The sequence below is a fragment of the Stenella coeruleoalba genome (assembly GCF_951394435.1).
Source record: "Stenella coeruleoalba genome assembly, chromosome: 21".
NCBI lineage: Eukaryota > Metazoa > Chordata > Mammalia > Artiodactyla > Delphinidae > Stenella > Stenella coeruleoalba.
The window spans coordinates 11,055,649-11,081,986 of record NC_137167.1 but is presented as its reverse complement, the minus strand read 5'-3'; the positions used below and the strand labels follow the sequence as shown (position 1 = coordinate 11,081,986).

The 26,338-nt window shown below is 41.2% G+C and overlaps 1 long non-coding RNA gene across 2 annotated transcripts in view; it reads right to left on the bottom strand.

Moving 5' to 3' along the window:
* The window catches only part of LOC307179729, a 157,373-nt gene that overhangs the window by 42,106 nt on the left and 88,929 nt on the right, over positions 1-26,338 (bottom strand). For both annotated transcript variants that reach the window (XR_013825526.1, XR_013825527.1), the window contains exon 3: positions 8,194-8,392. This is a non-coding gene — a long non-coding RNA (uncharacterized lncRNA). The remainder of the gene's footprint in view (positions 1-8,193; positions 8,393-26,338) is intronic.

Genomic DNA, 26,338 nt, shown 5'->3' with positions numbered 1-26,338 from the left:
CGAGCCCTGGTCCGGGAAGATCCCACATGCCGCGGAGCAACTAAGCCCGTGCGCCACAACTACTGAGCCTGTGCTCTAGAGCCCACGAGCCACAACTACTGAAGCCCACGCGCCTAGAGCCTGTGCTCCGCAACAAGAGAAGCCACCGCAATGAGAAGCCCGTGCACCACAATGAAGCGTAGCCTCTGCTTGCCGCAACTAGAGAAAGCCCATGCACAGCAACAAAGACCCAACACAGCCGAAAATTAATTAATTAATTAAAAGAAAAGACTCTGCCAACCATTAAAAAAAAGAGAGAAAAACTTCTCTGCATCACCAGAGCTCTGATTCAAAACTCAGACCTGTGATTTAAAAAGAGAATGTCCCAGGGCTTCCCTGGTGGCGCAGTGGTTGAGAGTCCGCCTGCTGATGCAGGGGACACGGGTTCGTGCCCCGGTCCGGGAAGATCCCACATGCTGCGGAGCGGCTGGGCCCGTGAGCCATGGCTGCTGAGCCTGCGCGTCCGCAGCCTGTGCTCCACAACAGGAGAGGCCACAACAGTGAGAGGCCCGCATACCGCAGAAAAAAAAAAAAAAGAGAGAGAATGTCCCAAATAAAAGTGAAACATTGATTTAGACTTTCTAGATCAATTAAAGTAGACCCATTCCTAGATGTCCAGTTAACCAGAAGAGAACTGAGTTCCTGAAAGGCTGAAAAAAATGTGTAATAAGATATAAATATCAATTAAGCAATTACTACTTGCTGATATGAGCAAATTCTTTTCATAATTGTTATCATATTTAATGCCCTTAACATCCTTGTGAACTAGATATCGTTATCCTTTCCTTAATTGGTAAACTGAGATAGAGAAGTAAATTTAATTGCCCAAAGTGATACTGATATAGTCAAGATTTATTTTGAATCTTGATCTACTACGTCTTATATTATACTGTTTTTACTATACCTTGTTGCATCCCTAAGAATTGTTGCACAAGGTTTTTTTTTTCTAATTTAAAGATAAATTTACCCTTTCTGATTCATATAACCTGGGTTGGTCCAAAATTTGAGAGTAGTAGAAGACATCTTGTTTGAAAGCTTGTCAAATCTTGGGAAATCAGTCATACTCTAACAAGCAATAAGATTCCTTTTGTTTTTCTTATTTCTTCCTTCCAATTTTAGCCTCTCCTTATACCAACCTGAGTTTCACTTTTTAAAACTACAAACAGGAGGGAGAGTCGTTTCCAGCACGATGTATTAAAGAGGTCGATAAATCCTTTCCCCAAAAAGCAGTACAAAGTCTGGATAAAACTGTCAAAGACGGCCACTTGAGTGCTCCAGAAATTGCCCAAAGCCTCACACAGAACTGAGGAACGCTGATCCACGAAAGCTACGGAGCTTCAGGTAAACACAGCACTGTCAGTGGTGTTCTTATCAAGGCAGTTTCCACCCTTCCTCCACCCACCCCAGCTCTGTGGGTGTGGCAGCTGATCCAGGGCAGGGCAGGCCATGAAAACCAGTGGCGTTACTTCCAGTGCCAGGGGAGGTTCTCTTTGTTCAAGTGTTGTTAAAGCAGTGCTCTTGGTGCAAGTGAACAAGGAAAGCAAGTGGTCCCACCAGCTGGAGGTCTGAAGTCTCTTTGGAGTAAGCAACAGAATGGTACCCACACTAGTGACTTGGCAGGGAATTCCTGAAGGTGAGAAAGCCACAGATGGTCGGTAAGGTCTCTTATCAGCCTACCCCAAACTGACCAGAGACTACGCACATGCGCAGCAGAGATCCAAGTGGCCCAAGCCTCCCACGCATCCCTGGAAGATGAAGCCTGTGCACACGTGTGGAAGAGATGCAAGAAGACCTGAAAGGGCTCAGTGGACCTGAAAATGGCCTGACGTTTGAGTGCACTTTCCATTCCACACAGATCCATCTGCAGAAAGTAAAAGCCTTGCTGGCACAGGGTTGGCCAACCTCCGATCAACCTTTGGCTGAGCACCAAGCTATGAGGACCAGCAAGCTGGCAGCCGGGCTTAGAAATAAAAATAGATACACTGAGCGGAGATACCAAGAGCCACATATTGTGGGGGAGAAATACTTAACAGGTTTGATCTGCTGGGTATTAAACAAATTAATGAAACAACAACAAACCTTGGGGAAGAAAATCAGAATCCAGAAATACTGGATGGGAAAAGTTGATTAATTATACCACTTGGGATGAGAAGTTTGCAGCCTGGTGAACTTGGACTAGCCCAAGGAGATTACTCTACCCTGAAGAATCTGTTTATTTATTTATTTACTTACTTACTTATTTATTTATTTTGCGGTACTCGGGCCTCTCACTGTTGTGGCCTCTCCCGTTGTGGAGCACAGGCTCCGGACGCGCAGGCTCAGCGGCCATGGCTCACGGGCCCAGCCGCTCCGCGGCATATGGGATATTCCCGGACCGGGGCACGAACCCGCGTCCCCTGCATCGGCAGGCGGACTCTCAACCACCGCGCCACCAGGGAAGGCCAGAATCTGTTGTTTTAGTGTTTGAAGGTGCTATAATGGTCGTGGTTTTTATTTACTTCTGGGCTTTTAACTCAGCATTGTGGAGTCTCTTCCAGAGTCTAGACTTGAAGCCAGTGTCAAACTGGATGCGGCTTTTCTTCTAGACACACAACATGAAACTGATAATGCAAAAAGGTCCATGGAGGAATTTACTTTTTGTCTCTACCTGGGGCCAACAGTAGAAATATACTCAGTTATACTCAGATTTTAATGGTGGAGTAACAGGATATTTGTTTCAGAACATTTCCGTAATATTGGACAACTACAGCAACTGAGAAAGACTGGAGGATTGCTTCTCATGTTACTATATATATCACCCAGAAGAGAATTAAAAATTTGTAAAAGAAAAAAAGCAAAATTTTTAAATAGTTTAAAATGAGAAAAGAAACAACTGAAATCAGTAATATCATAGGAAAAACAACAGAATTTTTCAACAGAATATCATGATATCCAATGGCTTTTTCTAGAACATGCGTCTTAAAGATATGCACATAGGATTGCCATGGGTTTCAACCATAATATAGTGCTGGGTTCTCAAATCCTCCAGGCCTTGGGAAATAACCAACTGGAAATACTGAAGCTTACAATTTAGATTTTTGCTTTCCGAAGTTTGACAATTATGGATTTCCTGAAGAAGATTTAGAACATTAACCCTGAAATTTTTCTAACTTTATTTTCCAAATTGCATACATTCAGAAATTAGCCTTGCTAATATTAATATAACAACTGGCTATAGGTCAGGAATTGTCTTGGAGAGGAAAAAAAAAACTACTTCCCCACTTCCCTGCTTAAATGTTATTTTTTATTGGAAAAAATATTCCTTGTATTCAGTGTCAGTAATCAAATAGCACGTGTGTTAAGACATCCATGGTAGGAGTTACTTTCCTATGGAAATTTGTTTAGAGTAGATTAAAGAATGCCACTGCTAGTATAAAAAACATTTTTTTAAAAGACAACCAAGTGACTTTTGTGCCAATAAAGGTAAGAAAACCTCACTTGCCCATGAAAGAGGACCGCGTGAACTTTGATTTTTTGACATCTGGTTTCCGGAGGAGGGTGAGGTACTGACAAGCATGAAAGCAGTGCAGGGTCTCCATCAGGAGTGCGGGGTGAGGCTAAGGGCAGGAAGGCAGCACGCAGAGCGTGCAAGGGAGCTGAAAGCAAAGAGATGAGAGGTGACGGGAAAGGAGATAGTAGAGGGGGAAACGAGAGGGCTGGCAGGTGGCACGCGTCATCACATTTGGGAAGTTTCAAAGAAGCAAGGGAGTGTCTTCCTTCCACAAGACTGCTCTACCTGGTGAAATACCACTGCTGGCTTGAATGACTGCTTGGGAGCCATTCCAGATCCAAACTGTTATTGTCACCTGCCACGGAAGCAGCCTAGGGTCATGAGCGCTTACGCGTGGCTGTTCCTGGAGCGTTCATAAGGAAATCCATCCGAAAGGCCTAGAGATGGGAGGCCTAGAGATGGGAGGCCTTCCAAATCATTTCCAGCACGCATTTCTGCAGAGATATTCCCAGAACTACCTAAGGCTTAATATTACCCAATTTCTTCTTGCATAAAACGTATTTTTAGCATGGAGGTAATAAAAGTTCATTTTGGAAAATTTGAAAAAGCAACACAGACAGGAAAAGTTACACATAATCCTACCACCCAAAGTAGCCATTAACATTTTAATGCAGATTCTTATATTTTTGTTTCTGCAGATCCTCCAAGTGGTGGAGTTGTGATTATAATGTACAGTTTTTTTTTGTCCTCCTTTCTTCGTTTCTGAATAGGCATTTTCTGTGATGTTGTAAATGCTTGGTAAACATCATTTTTCATAGTTGCCTGATTAAAATCTTTTTGTTCCCAATTTTCTTGCTATTATAAGTGATCTCATAATGTACATTTTTGTGCATAAATGGCTTTTTCTACATATTTTCAGAGTATTTGCTTAGGATAGATGCCCAGAAATAGAATGAGTGGGTTAAAGTGGAAAAACATTAATTTTTAAGGCTCTTGATTTGTATTTTTTTCCCCAGAAATAGTTGCATGCCCACCAGCAGCGCTAGTGTCCTCTCCACCCTATCCTCAATGACACTGTATATTTTCATATAAGAAGCTGTTTGCTAATTTCATATTCTCTAATCTAATTTAAAGACATTAACGATAAGACAACAATAAACAGAGAACACGACAAAAATAATAAAATAGTAAAACCTAACCTTCCTTGAGCGCTTACTATGGACTAAATGCTTGACGTACGTTAACCCTTTAATCCTCTCACCTAGGTCAGATAGGCGTCAGGTTATGCCTGGTTAACAAATGAGTAACTAGAGGCGTGTAAGTTAAGTAACTGGCTCAGGTTTGAATGGCTGGAATGCATATTTCTAACCTGTTTACTAACCTATAAATCTTCATTCATCTTATTTAAAATTAAGATATTTTTACCATCTTTGCTGACTTCAGCCCATTCCAGATTGTGTCTGTTTTCTCTGTATCTGCCCTTTCCTCTTTTTTCTGCTAGGGATGAGGCCGGGGCTGGGGGCAGGGGGGACTTCTACTCATCCTTTAGAGTTGAAACATCATTTCTCTGTAAGGCTTTCCCTGAGTCATCCTCTTCCTTAAGTGATTCCCTCTTCTTGGAGGTTCTAGAGTCCTGTCCTACAGGTAACACAATGACTTGGCGCTGTGTGTATCTTTCCCACTAAACTGTGGGCTCAGCTGCAACAGAGAAAATGTGCCATCCATTGTCTGACTTAAGCCTGTGATGATTTTTGCCTCTTTTTCTCTACTGGCCCTTCCCTCTGTTTCCTGCTAGGCTCCGGAAAGGCTGGTTTCTACCTGGATTACCTGGATGGATGTGCACCAGCACAGGAATGTTCATCACTGGCTGTGGGTAGGTTTAGGCCACTCCTAAGTCTCACCAGGCCTGCCTTGCCTCCGTGGACCACTGCCATCACTGTTTCTGCTACTTACAATGCTTGCCTCCAACAGTTTATCCAACAAATCAAAAATACTGGGGCAAGAATTACTTTTTTAAAGTTCTCCAGGTGACTTTAAGGCAACAGGAGAGAGGCTCCCTCTTTGGCTCTTTGGGTTTGGTAGCTTAGTCTGAATAACGGATGCTTTGGAATCACTGGCCAGCATTCTACTGTGTTTTATAGAGAAAGCATTCGGATCAGTTTGATCAAAGGCCAATCATTCCATCTCTCTGCAAGTACATATCAGTTAAAGGGAAAAGAAAATTAACAAATCAAAAAAGTGTTAAAAATGAACTGAGCATGAGGATAATAATACCAATAATAATAAAACTAATGTTTATTGACCGTATTATATGCCAGACACTATATCTCCATTACAACTTTTAATCTAAAGCTGGTCTTATGAAATAGGGGATTATTATTTTCAGTTTATAAGTGAGTCTATGATTTACAGACATTAACTTAGTTGACCAAGATGACACAGCTAGTGAATTTGGAACCAGGATTTAAAACAGGCAGCCTGACTTCCAATCCGCAAAATTAACCATGACAGAATACAGGGCAGGGGATATTTATGGGAAGAAACAGCCTAACCCTAAATCTTTAATGTTTAAATACAAATAAGAAACAAGCAGAGGATTGGTATAATTTAATTAATAAACTTTGTTTTTATATTTATACACAAAGGAAAAACTCATCTTCCTTTTCTAAGTATCCGTGAAACATTTACGGAATAGGTTCAATTCTGGGCCAAAAATAAAATGTTGAAAACCAGAAATTATGCAAGCTATATTCATGGATGAAAATAAATTTTAAAATTAACAGATTTTAATAATATAATAAAGTCAGTCTTTCATCCCAAACCCAATCTCTTATTTAAAAAAACCACAGTCCCAAGCAAATCCTAAGTAAGAGAGGGAATTATAAGTAGAATTATGATTGCCTGTAATACAAGAGCAATGGAAGCGATACAATGAAAACAGTACTTTGATACGCAGCCAGATAAGTACTTCATATCTTAAGACAGGCGAAAACCTATCTTAAGAGTTTTCTTTTTCAGCAAGAAAGAATGAAAGTAAATAATCAATACTGAACTATTTCTTCTGAACTGGTAAAAAAAAAATGTTATGTTACCTTTGGATACATTAGACTGGTCAGTGTGTGACCTTCATCCATATCTTTCTAATGGAATAGGATAGAAAGGAAATCTCTTCTGGGACAATAGCTATGAACTAATTAAGGTACTGTAAGGTTACATTTTTTGCTTCTCCCTTATTTACGTGACTGGTTATTTCCTTATAGAAGTCACCTAAATGGGCCTGCCACTTAGAAAACCAGGCTGATCTGCCATGCTGCATGCTGTGTTCTTTGGAGAGATTACAGATTGGTGAATAAATAGTGCTGACAAATGCCAGGCTTCAAAGATAAAACAACTAATCTGTAATTGTTAAGGTCTCCCAGCAGTTTCATTTCTAAAACCGTTCTAAGTGGGTATTCTTATGCATTTATATTAATTTGTGTGTATTTATTTGAATATATATACAGAAAAGATGCTACATCATCCATTCTTGGACTGATTTTCTTTTCTCTTCCATGAAATTCTGTTAACTTATAGGATTTCTAATCACATTTGCAATTATCTTAAAGACCCTAATGGAGAGTGTCAGGCACTGATGATTTCATTAATTTCAGTCAACGTGCCAAAGTCATTAATTTAACATTCAGGTATTTAAATAATTGAAATAACCTCTTTTTCTATACTTTGCAATGTTTTTCCTCCCACTCCAATTTTTTCCTATTTCATCATTGCTAGCAATACTCTTCTCCTTTGCTCATCTGTGATGGCCTTCTATTAAAAGTTAATTTTTTTTCTGCATTTTTCAGCATATTACATTAATACCTTTCTTTCAGCATCTGGGTTTCATCTTAGCTGTGGGAACACCATTTTCCTGGTTTTGTGTCTTGTACTTTAAATGACTGATTAATTTTTCCCAAAGGCTCATATTCTCTACAATGTATTACAATCGTGTGTGTGTGTGTGTGTGTGTGTGTGTGTGTGTGTGTGTGTGTTCTACCTCCACTGCTAAAGTGTGAGCTTCCAAGTTTGCCTTATTGTGGTATTCTCCTTGGCATATATAATACGCATGTATGTACACATGTAATAAAGTACTTTGCACATATTAGCTGCTAAATAAACATGTTAAACAAGAAAACAAATGGTGCCTTATCTTTTGCAAGCAACTTCCCCACTCTCATTTTTGCTTTCCTTAACTTGCCTGCATTATAACCTCCCTACTTCAGGCACCTTTGTGGAAGACATGCTCTTTCTGAGGTCTGACCACTCAGTACCAGAATACTTACCAGTAGTATTCCTAGATGAAAACCTAAGGTTTTTAAAAGTTAAACTTGGGACTCTGTAAAATCAACAGAAGGATGTGCAAATAACCACACTTAGTTTCCTAAACAATAAATTTATACTTCTCTCCCCAGCCCCAACCATCACTTCAGTTTAGATTTTATACATTTTTTATATAGTTCAATATTTGTCAGTGATTTCCTGGAAAGATTTAGCCAGGCGTGTGATTTCTTTAGGCTGATGATCTCACCTTTGATTTGAAAGTGTCTTTTTATCCATCAAAGTGGTTATGAGTTGGATTCAGAAATGCAGCCAGCAAAACTGGCCTTAAATGATAAAGAGGGCCTTACCTGGTGGTCCAGCGGTGAAGAATCCTCCTTCCAGTGCAAGGGATGCGGGTTTGATCCCTGGTCAGGGAACTAAGATCCCACATGCCGCGGGGCAACTAAGCTTGTGTGCCACAACTACTGAGCCTGTGCACTCTGGAGCCCGCACGCCACAACTAGAGAGAAGCCCACACGCTGCAACGAAAGATCCAGCATGCTGCAACTAAAAGAAAAAGAAAAAGAAAAAAAAAACGATAAAGAATGGACCAACTCAGAAAGTATACAAAATCTGATACTGTAACATGATAGTAGCATCTGTATACCCACAAGGGCTGAGCATTTGTGTTTTGTGGGCGCACTGATATGATGCTGTAATTTGTAATGCCCAAGAATATGACTCTCAGAATCTCGTATCTGTACACTCATGCTCGGGCAAGCCCTGTCCGCGTCTCCATCTTCTGAAGAGGTGGCAAAATGAACTTGTTTTAGTCCCTTACACTCTGCTCTGTCCTAAGGCTCTTGGAGATTTGTCACAAGCCCTGATTAATGTATAGTTTTAACTTAGTTAAGATTCTGATGCTAACCCCAGTACTTGGTTGCTCAGAAATATTGTGACAACTTTATCCAGAAAGACAGACTCTTCTGAGACAGACATGTAACTTCCCTACCTATGGGATCTGTCTTTTTATAACTTCGTTAATTCTTCCTGCAGAATTTTTCTGCTCAAATCCTTCTGTGCACACCCAAACATTGGCCTCTCAAATAAACCTAGTCCAGTTTCCTGGAATTATCTATTTTTTCCATTAACGCAGCATAGGTAGAGGAAGAATTGTGAACTACCTAATTGGATTTGCCCAGATTTATGTGAAATTCATCTGTATCATTATGTCTCTTTGCCTTTTTTTCTTGCTAATTCAAACTGATTTCCAATTCTCTGTCTGTTATTCAGCTTTCTATACAAAGTGAAATTTATGTACTGCTTTGTACTTTCCCTTTATGTTTTTCTAATAGGTAAGTATAACTTACTTCTTGCGCTTACAGAATAATTTACATGAAGAACATTGAACTACTCACTGGGATCTTCCAATATTAGGAAAGACTGCTTTCACTGGGCTCCTTTGGAAGAGGAAGTATTCTCTAAAACATATCTCATCTTCTGTGGTAGATTCTATTCTTGTTTAGCAAATATTCTCTCCCCCTCCTCCCACCATGGGAGGAGTATAATAATAGCTTTGGGCTTGAACACATGACTTGGTTAATGAAACGTGGACAGATGTAACAGTATGTACGTTTCTACAAATCTGCTTGCACTTCTGGTCACGATGATGAAGCAATACGCCCTAGATAGTAGCTGTTCTTTCACCCTGGGACTTTGAGTAAGCAGACACGTGGGGTAGTTCTGAACCAGATTTATTGCATGGAGAAAGTTGACATAGCTGACCTGCAAACCAGGTCAGAATTTGGAGAAATACGTTGGTTGTAAACCTCTGAGATTTGGGGTTGCTTCTTATGAAGCATTTTCATAAGGAACATTTGCCCGATGGGAATTCAAAATTGTTTGGGGCCAGTGACTGCTATGTGTCTCCCATTTTTCACCTTTCCAAATGGGATTGTTTATTGCTGTCATTCTGGTCTCATCTGACCTTTATATGGGGTGTGTGTGTGTGTGTGCGGTCAAAAGAGACTATAAATAACTTTTCTTTTTAGCTCACAGGTGTCTGGATCAAGAGGAACCATATCTGGACCTACTGTAGATGCTAGCACAGGATCCTGGGCTTGGGGTGTTTTGGGGTGTTCTCCTCAAGAAGGCTAAGAGTTTATTTTGAATGCAAAGAGAAGATCCATCAATATTTGAGACCAAAAGGGTGGACTGTGGTAAATTATATTATTATTCAGCAAACATTTACTCTCTCCTTCTCCCACCTCCATAGGAAGAGAATACTTGGTATAATTCATTATAAACTATATACAAAAATTTCATTGTTTACCCTAAATTTCACATTATCATCTTCGGCACTATTATTGAACTATACCATCAATTCCTAGAAAAGTTTAAAAGAAGCAAAACTTAAAGAATGAAGTCTAAATAATTATTATAAATTCAACAAATATATATATAATTTTTACATGCAAATTTATAACGCTTTCTGGAAAGGCAATATGAATAATATACAAATTTCAATAATAACAGCAACTTTGCCAGAGGTAGAGGGGTGGGGGGGAGAGGAAGAAATGGATGAAAGAGGTCAGAGGGTTAAAGAAAAAATCTGTTAAATGAATAACTATGTTGGCTGAACTGCAGTCTAAAACACCTCTTATAATGAGGGTGAAGGTCCTTTCTAGATTTTTATTTATTCCGTATCTTTTCATTTGGATACTGAAGCATGACCAGTTTATTTGCAAGAAGCTCTGCTGTGAGAATTACTGACCAGAAATAACAGACTGCCAGATTTTAGTCCAGTAAAAATGGTTTATTTGGGATCAGCAGAGAAATGCAATTTGGGGTCTGCAATCATGGCGCACCATGTGCAAATCCCCCGCAGGGCAAGGGAAGGAGAACAGTTTCATAGAAAAAGTTAGTTGGGAGGGCTCTAGTAAGCTGAGAATCGGTGGTTTTTCATTGGCTGAGTTCTTGCCAGGAAAGAAGAGGAGTCTTTCTTCTTCCCATTGGGTTCTGCTAACTTCATGGGGGGGTGAGAGCTCCCCCTTCCGGTCTCCCAACTCTATTTAATGGAGGTTTCTGTTTTATTATTTTACACGGTCTACTTGAAATTCAATGAATAATCATAGAACTATTACCCTTGAAACAATAATGCTTGCTTACTTGTTGGTATAAGAAAGTGTTGTCTTTTTTATTATGTATGTGTCATATGAAGTTAAAATCTCAATATTTAACACACATTTTAGCATCAACAACCTTGTCGTAATTAATTCAACTGGTAGAAAAACCTTGCATCAGTTATAGAACAAGAAAACCAAACGGTAATTATAGCAGAAACATTTTGAAAATACAAAGCAGAATCTCAAAAATTTGCCTAAAACCCTTAGTGCTGATAAGAAGAATTCTGAAAGTCTGGCATATAAAGTTAAGGACTTTGTAAAAGTATTTTCTGTATAACAGATATATCCAGTAATAATTATTTTTAAGTTCTCATTCTTACAAAAGTTGCCAAAAATATTAACTAGAATCAACTTTAAAAGAATGTAGGGGCTTCCCTGGTGGCGCAGTGGTTGAGAGTCCACCTGCCGATGCAGGGGACGCGGGTTCGTGCCCCGGTCCGGGAAGATCCCACATGCCGCGGAGCGGCTGGGCCCGTGAGCCACGGCCGCTGAGCCTGCGCGTCCGGAGCCTGTGCTCGGCAACGGGAGAGGCCACAACAGTGAGAGGCCGGCATACCGCAAAAAAAAAAAAAAAAAAAAAGAATGTAGGTGGAATCTAACAAACAAAAATAAAAATATCTTAAAAATTTTATTGACGGAAATAAAAGGAGAATTGAGTTAATGGAGAGGCAAAACATGTTCTTAACTGGTAAATTTAAATACTTAAAATTTTTTTCCCAGGTTGATTTTTAATGGAAATCCTGAGGTTTATTTTTTTCCCCTGAAATTTGGCAAAAAATATAATAATAAAATGGCATAAATATCCAAGAAAGTTTTGAAAAAGAAAAGCAAATACAAGCTATAAAATTATACAATTAAGTAAACTATAATTTTATAAAATTATAATAATTAAAATAATACCCTTCTAGAACAAAAATCATCAGATGGGTCAATGGATTAGAACAAAAGAGCATAGAAACAATTTCTATGTACACAGGTTTATCACCTGATAAAGAAGTCACCTCAGATTACTGGGTGTGAGGGAAGTAAGTGCTGCCAGCTCAACTAATTAACCAAGTAGAAAAAACTACAACTTCATTATGTTAAGAAAAGGTTCTACTGACTTTCCTGGTGGTCCAGTGGTTAAGACTCCACACTCCCAATGTAGTGAGCCTGGGTCCAATCCCTGGTTAAGGAACCAGATCCCACATGCTGCAACTAAGACCCAGTGCAGCCAAATAAATAAATAAATATGTTTTTTAAAAAAGAAAAGATTCTAGGGCTTCCCTGGTGGCACAGTGGTGAAGAATCTGCCTACCAACACAGGGGACATGGGTTCGAGCCCTGGTCCGGGAAGATTCCGCATGCCGTGGAGCAACTAGGCCCATGTGCCACAACTACTGAGCCTGTGCTCTAGAGCCCACAAGCCACAACTACTGAGCCCGCGTGTCACAGCTACTGAAGCCTGCACACCTAGAGCCTGTGCTCCGCAACAAGAGAAGCCACCGCAATGAGAAGCCTGCGCACCACATCAAAGATCAGCCCCCGGGCTTCCCTGGTGGCGCAGTGGTTGAGAGTCAGCCTGCCGATGCAGGGGATGCGGGTTCGTGCCCCGGTCTGGGAAGATCCCACATGCCGCGGAGCGGCTGGGCCCGTGAGCCATGGCCGCTGGGCCTGCGCGTCTGGAGCCTGTGCTCCGCAACGGGAAAGGCCACAACAGTGAGAGGTCCGCGTACCGCAAAAACAAACAAACAAACAAACAAAGATCAGCCCCCTCTCGCCGCAAATAGAGAAAGCTGGCGTGCAGCAACAAAGACCAAACGCAGCTAAAAATAAATAAAATAAAATAAATAACTTAAAAAATATTCTAGATAGATTGAAAAGTTATACATGAAAATGAAAATGTAGAAGAACATTTATTTATGTTATTTATTTTTTAAAATAATTTTTTTATTTTTGGCTGTGTTGGGTCTTCATTGCTGTGCGCGGGCTTTCTCTAGTCGCGTCAAGCAAGCTTCTCATTGCGGTGGCTTCTGTTGTTGCAAGGCACGGGCTCTAGGTGCACAGGCTTCAGTAGTTATGGCTCGCAGGCTCAGTAGTTGTGGCTCACAGACTCTAGAGCGGAGGCTCAGTAGTTGTAGCACACAGGCTTAGTTGCTCCTTGGCATGTGGGATCTTCCCAGACCAGGGCTAGAACCTGTGTGCCCTGCATTGGCAGGCGGATTCTTAACCACTGAGCCACCAGGGAAGCCCTATTTATGTTATTTTAGAACAAAGATTTTTCTTAGCAAAAGGCAATGGATGAGATTTGACCATGTGGAAATAAAAATGGGCATGTCGAAAACTGGGAAAGAAAATGTAAAAAATATATGCAATTAGTAGGACAGTTGATATACTTTTATAATGAGGTTATTCAAATAAAAAAGACAATACTCGGGCTTCCCTGGTGGCGCAGTGGTTGAGAGTCCACCTGCCGATGCAGGGGACACGGGTTCGTGCCCCGGTCCGGGAAGATCCCACATGCCGCGGAGCGGCTGGGCCCGTGAGCCGTGGCCGCTGAACCTGTGCGTCCAGAGCCTGTGCTCCGGAACGGGAGAGGCCACAACAGTGAGAGGCCCGTGTACCGCAAAAAAAAAAAAAAAAGACAATACTCAAAAAATGTAGAAAAAAGATTTCACATATCGCAAGTTGCTAACATAATAAAATATTCAACCTCAATACTCAGTGAACAATCCAAATTAAAACAAAAATTAGATACTTATCTTTCTCCTATCAAGTGATTTTAGAATTGGTAACAATGGCGCCTTGACAAAAGCACTCATACAATACTGCTGACAGAGAAATTGATATAGACTTGCAGGAAATACATGGCCAAACCTATCAACAGATTAAAATCAGTTCATATCCTTTTATTCAATGATTTTAGTTTGAAGAATTAAAGCTACGTATGGTCAAATATATGGAAAAGATCTACATATCAAGTTCATTACAGCATAGTTTATAACAGTGAGGGTAAATAAACTAATGGTCAGCAATAATAAAATGGCTAAAAGAATCATGGTCCCTCCAGATGACTATCATGAAAATGTTAACAATTATTAAAGAACATGTGACGTGGTTGCATGATCATAATATAATATGTGAAAGTCAAGATACAGAATTGGATATAGAGCTTAATTACATATACATTATAATTCTATTTATCCCTATCTATCTATATATTTATCCAAAATATTTATCACAATACAATTATTAAACTTTTATTATACTTTTCTATAATTTCCAAATCCTCTAATGAATTACTCTGTAGCAAGTAGGCAAAATTTCTCACCACTACTTAGATGTGCAAAAATCAAAAAAAATTTTCTATTCATTCATTCATTCCTTTATCTGTTCGCTTATTTCTTTATTATTACATCTTCTTCCTTACAAGCTCCCTTCCTACGGGATAGTTGAGGAACTTAACTCTGTCAGTGGACAATATCTCAGTGTCTTCTTTTTCCAACGATTTCCTGGGAATTCCCTGGTGGTCCAGTGGTTAAGACTCAGTGCTTCCACTGCAGGGGGTGCAGGTTTGATCCCTGGTAGGGGAGCTAAGGTCCCGCATGCCAGCACAGCATGGCCTAAATAAATAAATAAACGATTTCCTTTCAGTTCGTAGTGATTGCCTTCAGGTTAATGTTCAAGTTTTCAGAGTTGAGCCTTCCATCTTCGTCCTTCCCAAGGTGAGTCTTGATGTATGGGCAAGGGGGGTCTTGTGCCCTCGGGAGGATGGAGAAGGACCCTGGTATCTTTAGTCTATTGTGGGGCTGTAGGGTCTTGCTCTCTCTGTAGGTGATAGTCAGTCTCTGGAGGATGGTGGGCCCGCCCAAGCATCTCATCTCAGGCTGCTGGCATCTGTTGTCTGCTGCTGATAAACAGGGGGCCTGTTTTCTCTCAACTGCTTGGAGCCCCGCTCCTGATTTCTTCCCTCAGAAGTGTTATATAACCTTGAGGTCTGCTTAACGTTGCCATCTGACACCTATTCCTTAGCAATAACATCTCACCCTCCTCCTTACTATAGGGATGCATGCCCCACTCCTAAGATAGTATTATCAGCTACTTTCCACATCCCTTCACAGAGCAGATGGGAGTTTCCAGATGATTTCCATGCTATGCGGGAGCCAGGAAAGTCTCTGAGATCAATTCAGGTCCTCTCTTTGCCAAACTTTGTCTTAGCACTCATTTTACTACTTGTAAGTGCGGGGTCCACCAGGAGAGGTGGTCTAATCCCAAAGTCCCCAAAGGGCAGGTAGAATTCAGAAAAATAGGGAACAGTTTTTAATAAGAGTATATAAACTGCATAGCATTTTATAAATATAAAATATGTCTAGTACTTTCATGGTGAGATGCTGTTAATTCTGTTTATGTTTAAACTGCACTGTAAGTTAATCTCTGTATAGACTTTCATCACAACAGTGTTTATTGGACTAGCTAAACTCAAAGGGTCCCGTCTAGGTACAGAATTCCATGAAGTCATGCATATTTCAGCAGGAGTGATCAACTTGTTCTGGTTTGCCTGGGACTTTACTGGTTTTAGCTCGGAAAGTCCTGCCTCCTGGGAAAGCCCTGAGTCCCTGGCAGCCCGGGACGGTTGGCCACCTTACTTTCAGCCTACATTTGACTAGCCACTCAATAATTTAATAAAGCTTATTTCATGTTCTAAGTTCCAAAATAGGAATCTAGAATACCGGGGACACATCTCCATCAACGCATTCTCTAAAGTTTCAGGAAGATGTATCTCACTTTCCTGCCCATTGGCAGTAAGAAGGACAAAAGAGCCTTGGCCCTAAATGGGAAAGATTTAACACTGCGTAACTGACCATCAGTTGGGGATAACTCAGAGTCTTCAATGCTTGAGGGTCCACAACTGAAACTCAGATATTGGAGGTTAATGAATATATAATAGATTCGGCTGACACACTATTTTCAACTTTCTTTTCCAGCTTTATTCAGGTATAATTGGTAAATAAAATTGTAATATACTCAAAGTGCATAATGTGATGACTCGATATATATATACTACATAGAATACTTTTATAAAGATTTTAAACGTATTTTTATTATACTATTTGATTCTTTTCAAAAGGACAGGTAGGAAAGTGAATTGTGAACTCTGTGGAGAGGCAATGTGGTATAGTGGAGTATATATCAGCTTTGGATGAAATATTCCTAGCTCTAATCCTAACCATGATATTTTCTGTGTGGTATTTGAGAAGTCGCAATCTCTTAGAATGCAACTTGTCTCATCTATCAAGTGGCCCTTATAACGTGTTGTGAAGAATCTCTGGGGAAACTAGAAATAATATATGTAAAGTGCTTCACTCAGTGCCTGGCACATACTATGTGCTCAATAAAAGTGGGCCCATTTGTTTGCAATGTTGGGTTCTTATTAAGGTTTTGGTGATTCTCCTCTTCCAAAGTCTACTCAAGGTAAGGTCTGTGTCTTCAGTATACTTTGGAAGGAAACTCAACACCTACTCAAGTGCCAGCTATTCAGTAAACGTGGCATTTAAGATGTAGACCAGGACACTGACTTCCTTTTCAGAACTGTTAGCTATTTCTATGATGCAAGTGGTTATGGGAAATCAATATCGGCAAGTTTTTCAAAAGGAAGAATAGTGCACTCTTCAAAGACCATTATTATCAAGTCACCACAGTGGTTGGTGTGGCCCAACCCACTGGATAGGGATATCTTTAGACCCAATGTCTTGGTAAAAAGTAAAGCAGGGTTAGTATATAATAGTGGCACATCAAGAAAGCTCTTATTTGATACAGGATGCACTCCTGCGTGCTGACGGGAGTGGCTGGAAGCTGACGGGCAGGCTAAATGGTACAAATGGCAGCAAGTCCATAGATCCAGGCCTCTCAACTGGTCAATAACCAGGTAAGTGGTGTGCCTTGGGGAGGAGCTAAGGGAAGAGGTATTGGGCACCTGTGTTCACTCATCTGTGTCTTCGATCTTGGGTAGGTCCTCTGCCTACTAGTTGATTTTTGTATTAAACAGTATGCCAGGGTTTCTCTACTATTAAAATCAGTGCCAAACTATGGGATCTAGTTCAACCACAGAACTGTTAAGAAAAAAGCTGTCAAAGGGTCAATAGTTTCTACCCCTCCCACCCCCCCTCCAAAATACTAATAAGAAAATAAAGAGCAAGTTAGTATCCTTAGCTCTCAAGATAATAAATTATTGTAGTAATTCACTCTCTAAGCAATCTCATGGTATTTCTAAAATATTTTAATTGCAAGGTCATCATAATATTTTCAGAAACGTATAAGGAACTCTGAGGAGGGCATTCTTCCAACTTCTCACTACTCAGAATATAAAAATATTCAAAAGGAAAAAGAATGATTCTTGAAATCAAAGCTCGAGACTTTATCTTATTACATAATTTAGGAGAGCAACATGGTCGACTCAGTCTGGGCAAGCTTTCAGAATTCTGATACGGGGAGCCTCTCAGACCCCCTTCTGCTTCAAGACCTCCAGTCTGTGTGTTCAGATCGGGCCACTGGGCAGCAGACAGCGTTTTAGAAGGCAATCAAGGAAAGTGGCTATTAAAAGCTCACAGGCTTTACTGGAGGGAGAAAAATGACTTTTGCTAAAAGCTAGATCTCTAAATATCCCTGAATCTATTTCCCTCTTGACCTCTATGTGTGGCTCTGTGTATACATATTCACACTTTTCCCCTGATGTGTTGGGGCTTTTTGGTAATAATCTTTACACACATTTAAATTTAACACTTCATGAGGATTTCAGTGGCTGAGTTAAACAAGAAGTCACTTGAGCAATTTTGGAGCCGTGCCATTCCTTGGGATTTCATCAGTGGGGGAATCACTTGCAGGACGGAAGCCAACCTCCTAATTGTTTTCTTTAATTAGGCCATTTCAATGACTACTGCGGGCCTGGAGACCCTGTTTCTCTGCTTCCCCTCACCTGGATAGGATGGCTTTTGTGGGAGCCTCTTTCTCCAGAACCTTTGTAATTTTGGACCATGGAATTGATACAGGGCTTAGCTGCTGTTTTCATACCATTTAGCTTTTATTTGAGCATTTTCAAGAGCACTTATCAGGCAGTTGCTCATTTTGCCTTTTGCTCTGCTCCACGATATTTGAGATCTGATCTTCTTTTCCCTTCTGCAGTCCAGTAGGTTATTAAGTTCCTGTGAATCTGTAAAAAGCTCGCCTTTCAGTGGGGGTGAAATTTTGATATTTTCTGAGCCCTAAGGCAGTGAGCCTTAGTGATGATTTCACCTCTCTGCCACTTGGCAGACAAGAAAGAAAAGTGTTCAACCGTCAACTTATCCTAACCCGGAAACGACCATGGAAAACAGCATTTTTTGCGGCACATTAGAATCATGCATAGAGCTGCTCTGATAGAGCGAATCCTCTGGAAGTCATCTGGTTATAACGGGTCCCAAATGTTCAGGGACCGCAATGCCTTCCTTCCTCTCATGTCAGGGGTTGCATTACAGGTGGGAGGTGAGTCTGACTTCTCAGAGCACCAGTAAGAGGCGTAAATGAACAGTGGGAAAACTTGCAACTTGGCTTAGCCAGATGTGATGAGTTTTTTTAATCACGATTTTAAAATAGCGGCTCAATAATCAACCAAATGTAAACTAATTGCATTTCAATATTGGAAAGGGAGCAATGGGAGAATGAAGCCAAACCCTTGAGCAGGCTGCTACTGGGATTAGGAAGTCCGAGAGCCTGACAAACTCTACCGGCTTCTCCGTGATGCAAGCACAGGTTCGAACCGCAGGCCAGCGAAGGCTGGGCAGCTGTGTGAAGGAGGTTTTCTCTACTAGTCTGCCCCACATATTTCCAATGAAACTGGGGTTTTGCCCTCTCACTTGCGTGCTTGTTCTCTGAGTGCCCTAGGACGGGGGCCTTAGACCCTGAATCTTATCTTCATAAGACATCAGACTCAGAAGATCTCTTTCCCACCACCTAGCCCAATCCCCGCATCCTGGAGAAGTTTCAAGATTTGCCCACACAACAGAGCAAGGTGAGGGCAGGGTTAGGGCTGTGATAAGGGGCTTTTACCCAGAGATCCAGCATCACGTTGGATCTGTTTTGTTTTCTCATTTTCCCTTCTCCCCTGTAATTCTAGCTCTGACCACCAGTTACTTCTGTAATTTTGCACAAGCGGGGAGTGATGAGTGTGTGAAGGGCTGTGAGTGTGTGGGATCCTTACCCACCATCCACTTGCACAGGTCCTGCAAGCAGTGACCCCAGCATCAGCAGCATTCTCCAGAGTAGTGAACTTCAGTGACTGTTTTACTACCCAACCTCATTACTTATTTACACCAGGAGCTGACATTCCTTAGCTCGTAAATTATGCTCCTTGTAAATCTGGATGGCTTGCTACTACGGGGGTGGTGCAAAAGTGATTTCCCCAGAGGGCAGGCAGTAGACGGAAAGTAACTCCTCCTTCACCAGGGAAGATAGATGAGGCTTTTAACTATCTATGGGACCATTGTCCTGGCAGCCAATCATCATTCAAGTGTTTCTCCTGACAGAGGACGGAACAGCTCTGGAGTCAGCATAGGGTCCCATGCCCAAAGATACAAAACAGCTGGAGAAGAGCCTGTGTTTCTTGAGACCTCAAGGAGCCAGGTATTGTGCTAAAAACTTTAAATATATTATTGTATTTTAAAATCTTCACTATAACCTAAGAGGTGGATATTTTTATAATCACCATTTTGCAGTTTAGAAAAATTAGGCTCAAAGTCAATCCTCTTGTTTAAGATCTCTCAGAAACAGAAGAGCTGACGCTGAAATGGGTTATTTGACCCCAAGCTCTGCGTGTGTGACCACCACAATCTGCCCGGAGAAATCGCTGCATCAGGGCTCTGATTTCACAACTAAAGATATGCAAATCCAGGAAGATAGTGTAGTGATTAACTGGTACCAACCTGTGAGTACCGAGACCTGCCTTCCAGTCCTAGGTTGCCCCACACTGGCTGTCAACCTTGGGTAAGTTGTCTATTCCCTGTGGTCTTTTGCCTTCTCATCCGTAAAACAAAAGTGTTGGATCGTGTGATTTCTAGCATCTCTTCCAGTTCTAACTTTCTGGAGTTAATCTGTAACCAAGCCAAGGGCAGAGGACAGATCACCAGACTCAGTTCAACGCTGACGCCACAGCATGAGACGGACCCCTTATACAGAACAACTTAGAGAGCGTGGATCTTAGACTGCATTATGAAAGGACTTTTAAAGAGCGTTTGATTAAATTTACATTACTTTTTCTTAGTATATGATACTTATTGAATAAAACGACACTCAAAAGTAAATTCTTCTTAAAAAGGAATCATCTATAATTCAACCACTTTTTGAATATATCACACTTAATAGTTTGATGAATATACTTCCAGGCCACCCCTTTTTTTGGTATTCATATATGCAGGTTTTTAAAAAACAATTATGTGATATAATATAATCTGCTTTTGGTTCTGAATATACAGTACAGTTTTTCCTGTTAATATTCTAAAATATAAAATGTAGTCACAACAGCTGCATACTATTTCACCGAGTGAATGCAAAGTAACTGATGTGGCTTCTGCTTTGTTGTTTCCATTTTTTAATACTGTTTCAATTTTTTTGCTATTATGAGTAACTTGACAGGTATGCTTAAAGCTAAATAAGTATTTATACATACATACTGTCTTCACTGGGATAAAAGAATGGGAAAGAAATGTTACATTAAAGACTATGTGGTTTTTATGGGACTTCCCCTGTGGTGCAGTGGTTAAGAATCCCCCTGCCAATGCAGGGGTCACGGGTTCCGGGAGCCCTGGTCCGGGAAGATCCCACATGCCGCGGAGCAACTAAGCCCGTGCACCACAACTACTGAGCCTGCACTCTACAGCTCTGCGAGCCACAACTACTGAGCCAGCGTGCCACAACTACTGAAGCCTGTGCGCCTAGAGCCCGTGCTCCGCAACGAGAGAAGCCACCACAATGAGAAGTCCGCGCACCACAACAAAGAGCAGCCCCCGCTCACTACAACTAGAGAAAGCCCGCACACAGCAACGAAGACCCAACGCAGCCAAAAATAAATTAATTAATTAAAAAAAAAAGACTATGCCGTTTTTTAAAAGATTTTACATACATACTATTAAAACCTCTACAGAAAGGTTTGTTTCCATTCTTCATGGTAGAATAGGACAGTGCCTATTTTCCCAAACCCTCATCACCACTAGGTTATTATTTTAACATGACCTGCCAAACCACTGTTGACTTGTCAGTGTGCCTTCAAGGCAGGAACACATGATGGTCAGAGCACAGCCAGACAATCTGGGTAGAACTGGGGCTCTGCCACTTGCTACTGTGTGACCTTTGGCAAGTAACTTAACCTCTCTGTATCTGTAAAATGGAGCCCATAATAGGATTTACCCTTAGGGGTGCATGCTATATGAAGTGATATATATATAAAGGAAGTAGAATAGTGCCTGCATATAATTCAGATATTTTAATTAACTATTATCATTATTCTTTAATTACAAATGAATTTGAACACTTTAATATGCCTGTGAACCATCTGTGGCTCTTTCCTCTACTGCTGAGTCCAATATTCAGCCCATTCCAAGGATTCTTCTTTTACTTTTCTTACTTTATAAGAAGTTTTTATGCGTTAGACATATTATTCCTTTGCCTCTCACATATTACAAATCATCAATATATTTTCCAATGAGCATACAGAGGTCCAGGTGGCTTATAACCTTGTCTATGGTCCCATCCAGGTCCCTTCATTTTTCATTCATTCATTCACTCTAACAAAGCTTTGGTTTGGTTTGCTTGTGTTTTTTACTCTTGGTGAATTGTCTTTTCACTCCTCTTTTTTTCTTCATGTTCCATCCAAATCTGATGTAAATAAATAAAATTATACTTTATGAACACAGGTTTCTGGTGAAAAACAGTTTCAAGAAAATTATAAGATTAATCACTCCAGATGTTTACCTCTATTTGTCTTGCACGATTTAATTCACATCTTCTGAAACCTAACTCTACCCCTCTGCTCTCCACTTGAGGGAGGTGGAATTCTAAGATGGGTCCCAAGATTTCCCCGATTTACATATGCTGTATAATCCCTTTCCCTTGAGGGTGGCAAGACCTCTGAGTATGGTGGGATTTCTCTCCTATGATTAGGTCATACTACACGGCAAAGGTGAAGAGATTTTGCAGATGTAATTAAGATCCCAAATCAGATGATTTCAGGTTAATCAAAAGGAAGATTATCTTACATAAACCTGACAATCAGCAGAAGATCTTGAAAAGGGACTGGGGGGCTTCCCTGGTGGCTCAGCGGTTGAGAGTCCGCCTGCCGATGCAGGGGACACGGGTTCGTGCCCCGGTCCGGGAAGATCTCACATGCCGCGGAGCGGCTGGGCCCGTGAGCCATGGCCGCTGAGCTTGCGCGTCCGGAGCCTGCGCGTCCGGAGCCTGTGCTCCGCAACGGGAGAGGCCGTGGAAGTGAGAAGCCCGCGTACTGCAAAAAAAAAAAAAGAAAAAGGGACTGGGCCATCCTGAAGAGTGATCCTCCTGCTGAAGTAAGCTGCCATATTGTGAGAGGTCCTCATGACAGGGAGTTGGGGGACCCTCCAGGAGGCCAGAGCAGTCCCTGCTAACAGCCAGCAAGAAAGCAAAGACTTCAGTCCTACAACCGCAAGGGACTGAATTCTGCCACCAACCACCAAGCTTGGAAGAGACCCCTGAGCTTTAGAAAGGAAGCTTGACCAACACCTTGACTGCATCCTTGTGAGACCCTGAGCTGAGGACTCAGTTAAGACATGCAGGAACTACTGACCCATGGAAATAATAATAATAAATGTATGCTTTTAAACCACTACATTTGAGGTAATTTGTTACATGGCAATAGAAACACGTACACCATCCCACCCTGCGGCCCCCTCCACATGGAGTATTGTCTCTTTTCTGTGCTCTCACACACCTCAGGCATGCTTTGGTAATGCACTTAGCTCGGCTTATTGAAACTGTTGGTCTCCCTCAGCCAACTGTGGGTTCCACGACAGTAGAGACCCCCTTCTAAAGGCTTCCTTCGTCTTTCTGTCCTTGGAGCCCAACAGGCCTTTGGAGGATGCTGAATGAGATCCCCAGTGTTGGATGAGAATTAGCTGGGCTAGGACCAGAAGCTAGCTGAGGCTCTCCAGTCAGCAGCAGCTTCTATATAAAGTTATAAAGGCTGGTAAGCATTCACGTGATTCTAAACTTGACAACACTACAGTAGCGGTGGTTAGTTTTCAAATTTTTAAGCATATATAAAGAGCACGTGACCTCTAGCGTCTTCTACCAACTCGCTGTGTGAGCTTGGGCATGCCACCTGACCTCTCTGATCCACATCTTCCTCATCTGCAAGCAAAGGAAGTATCTGGACTCACTGGGTGATGTGTGGCCATTTAAGTTCCCGCAAGTTGCACTTCTATGAGATTGCAGACTAGAGAACATGTTTATTTGAAAGAGAAGAGGAAAAAGTACCAAGGAAAGGAGTTAACACTATATTCGCTAGATTTAACCATCTGTGTCATATACTTAAGAGTCGTTTCTTATGAAGAAGAAAACTAACAAAAAAACCCAAAACAATTATGAAAATAATATCAAAATAGCTTTCACCCAATAAGACTGCATTTATAAGAACATCTTAGTTCTTTTATTAATGGGGTTAAAACATTCTTCATTCTGTTCTACATTATCTGGCTTTTCAGATATAGCAAAAACTGCAGAAGAATTCTGAGTCTTAAAGGAAAGGATAAGAAATTACTAGTAGAGTGCCGGTCATGGTTACAGAAGGCATGGCTCTGCTGGGTTTATCCAGAGTCTCTCCCATGTAGCTGATTTCTGTATGAAAATAAAAGTAATCAGCCTCAGCGCATGAAACTATTAGCCACTGCTTCAAAGTGCTGCATTTCAAAAAGGTCACAGAGGCCTGGCCCAGTGGCAACAGGAATTTTGCAAGTGATGTGTGTCACATTTGCATATGATAATTAGTTTCTCTATAAATACAATTTGTTCTGGAGATTAACATTTTGTGTCCTCATTAGACAGCAAACATTTCCATATTAAACCCACAAAGCTGCCAGAGTTGGCTCTGCTTGCATTGCATGAGAGCATTAATACCTCTATTTATACTGATGCCAATTAGTAATGCTAAATCTTAGCAGAATAAAAGAGACCACTAATGCTATTAATATAAATAGTAATAATAATGCAGAGAAGCTTTCGCAAACCTTGTTAACTTCAAAGATCATTAGCAGTAAAGTACCGCTGGGTTGTAATTGGCTGTGTTCTTGGGCACAAGGTATCATCAGCACGTCTAGAACACTTTGCTCTTTATACGGAGGCTGCTCCTGGCTTACTGCAAAGAACAGCCTGCAATTTAAAAAATTGTTTTCTTTCGCTAAATGCATTTAGCCTAACAAGGATATCGGATGTGCTCCAGCCAGAGAAATATCAATTTGCTGAACTTGTCCAGCTCAGGGCAACACAGTTTATTTACACTGTGAAAGATTTCGTGTGAAATCTTGGTATGAAAGATTCCTGAGGCTAACTTCTTGAGGGCAGTGAGGTGAGGCATTTTAAGGTCCCATGATAGGTTTTTATAAAGCAGGATGCCCCAGAATATGCATGAGAAGATTTAGATTTCATTGGAACAGAGTGAGAAGTTCTCTGTCCAGGGGAGCATCGAGGGGTGTAGAAGATGCTGACCGACACATGAGATGTGGGACTGTGTTCATTACCTCCCTTGTTTTATTGCCTTGGTAATGAGTGGAGGCTGCTTCAGAGAAACAGCACGTTGAAAATTGCTAGTTTTGCGGCTGAAGGGGCTACACCGATGTGAAGACTTACCTCTAGTTCAGTGACAGGGAATGGATATCCTGTACTCTCCATTGATAAGAACAGTTCCTGCAAAAATCAACTAACTTCACTTCCCTGCATAAGTTTTTGCTTGATATGCTGTATATACTTAGATTCAGCAATTTTTAAAAAATGCATTGGTTAAGGCAAACATACTTAACTGAAATGTATATACTTTACTATTGAAGTTTGAGCTGTGATTCAAGGAAATGGTACTAAAATGCAGAATTTTATCTCATTACAGAAGTCAGGCTTAAAAGTTAGGTAAAAGTAGCTTTGTTTCACAGCTCTGCCATGACTAGCTGTGTACTTTAGGATAAGATAGCTTCTCTGTCTTAATTTTCTCATCTATAAAATGGGAATAAGAATTGTACCTACCAGACAAGATTATTGTGAGGATTAATGAGTTCCCCCAGTGTTAATGCAGTGCCTGCCTCACGAGACAGACTCAATAGATAGAGGCTGTTGTTATCATTACGACTTATAATCATGTTTCCTGGTGCTGGGGGAATAACAGCAATAAAACAGCATCTCTCCTAGCAGATTTACGAGAACCCCAGTGCCCCTCAAGTCCTACCCACATGTGCCAGATGCAGACTCCTCTCCTCTCAGCTGTCACCCCCAGCCACCATTTCCCCTTCCTACTCTAGCTGTTCCTGAACCATCTCCTGCCACCATGATGCTGCTTCCTCCACCACTTCTCCATCCTTGGTCCTGTATTGCTGTAGAGTTAATGTTGTCTTTTCTCCTCCAATATGATATGATATTCTCCCCCACTTCTCCACTTAGGTGGTATATAACATCACCCAAGTTTAAAAACTGTGTGTTTCAACCTCGTGTTTTCAAGGTTGACCAAAGATTTGGGGCCTTTGATGCCCAATATTCCCTCTCCCTAAGTTTGGCACTAGTTCTGTTACCCGAAAAACTGGGTTCGCCTCCTGGTGGGCATCAAGCCAAAAGACACACAGGAGAAGGAAGGATTTATTACTTGCAGCGAGTCAGGAGAACACCGGGGATCTTTCTGAAAGCAGCATCTCCCCAACAGCAAAACAGGGGAGGTTTTAAGCTAAGGTATATGCATATTCATGAAGGGGCTTGGCCAGTGTCTGCATATTCATGAAGGGGCTTGAGCAGAGGAGAATTCAGCATAGGGTTGCGACAAAGGTTGACAGAGTCCAGGCTCTAGCTGACTGAGGTCAGGAGGGTCAGAAAATGTCAACATCATCATTCCATCCTCCACCTGGGTGGGGGGCCTCTGTTCCTGCAGAACTCAAAGACACGTATCAAATTGTTACGTACATCCCCTGAGAGGAACCAGGACTCTAATTTATCGCTGAACTATTATTTCTTGATTGCTTTTCCTTTGTTTCTGCATTCCCTCACTTCCCTTAAGATCATTAATTACTGAGACCCGTTCAGGGCAAGCGTTGTGGCCAGG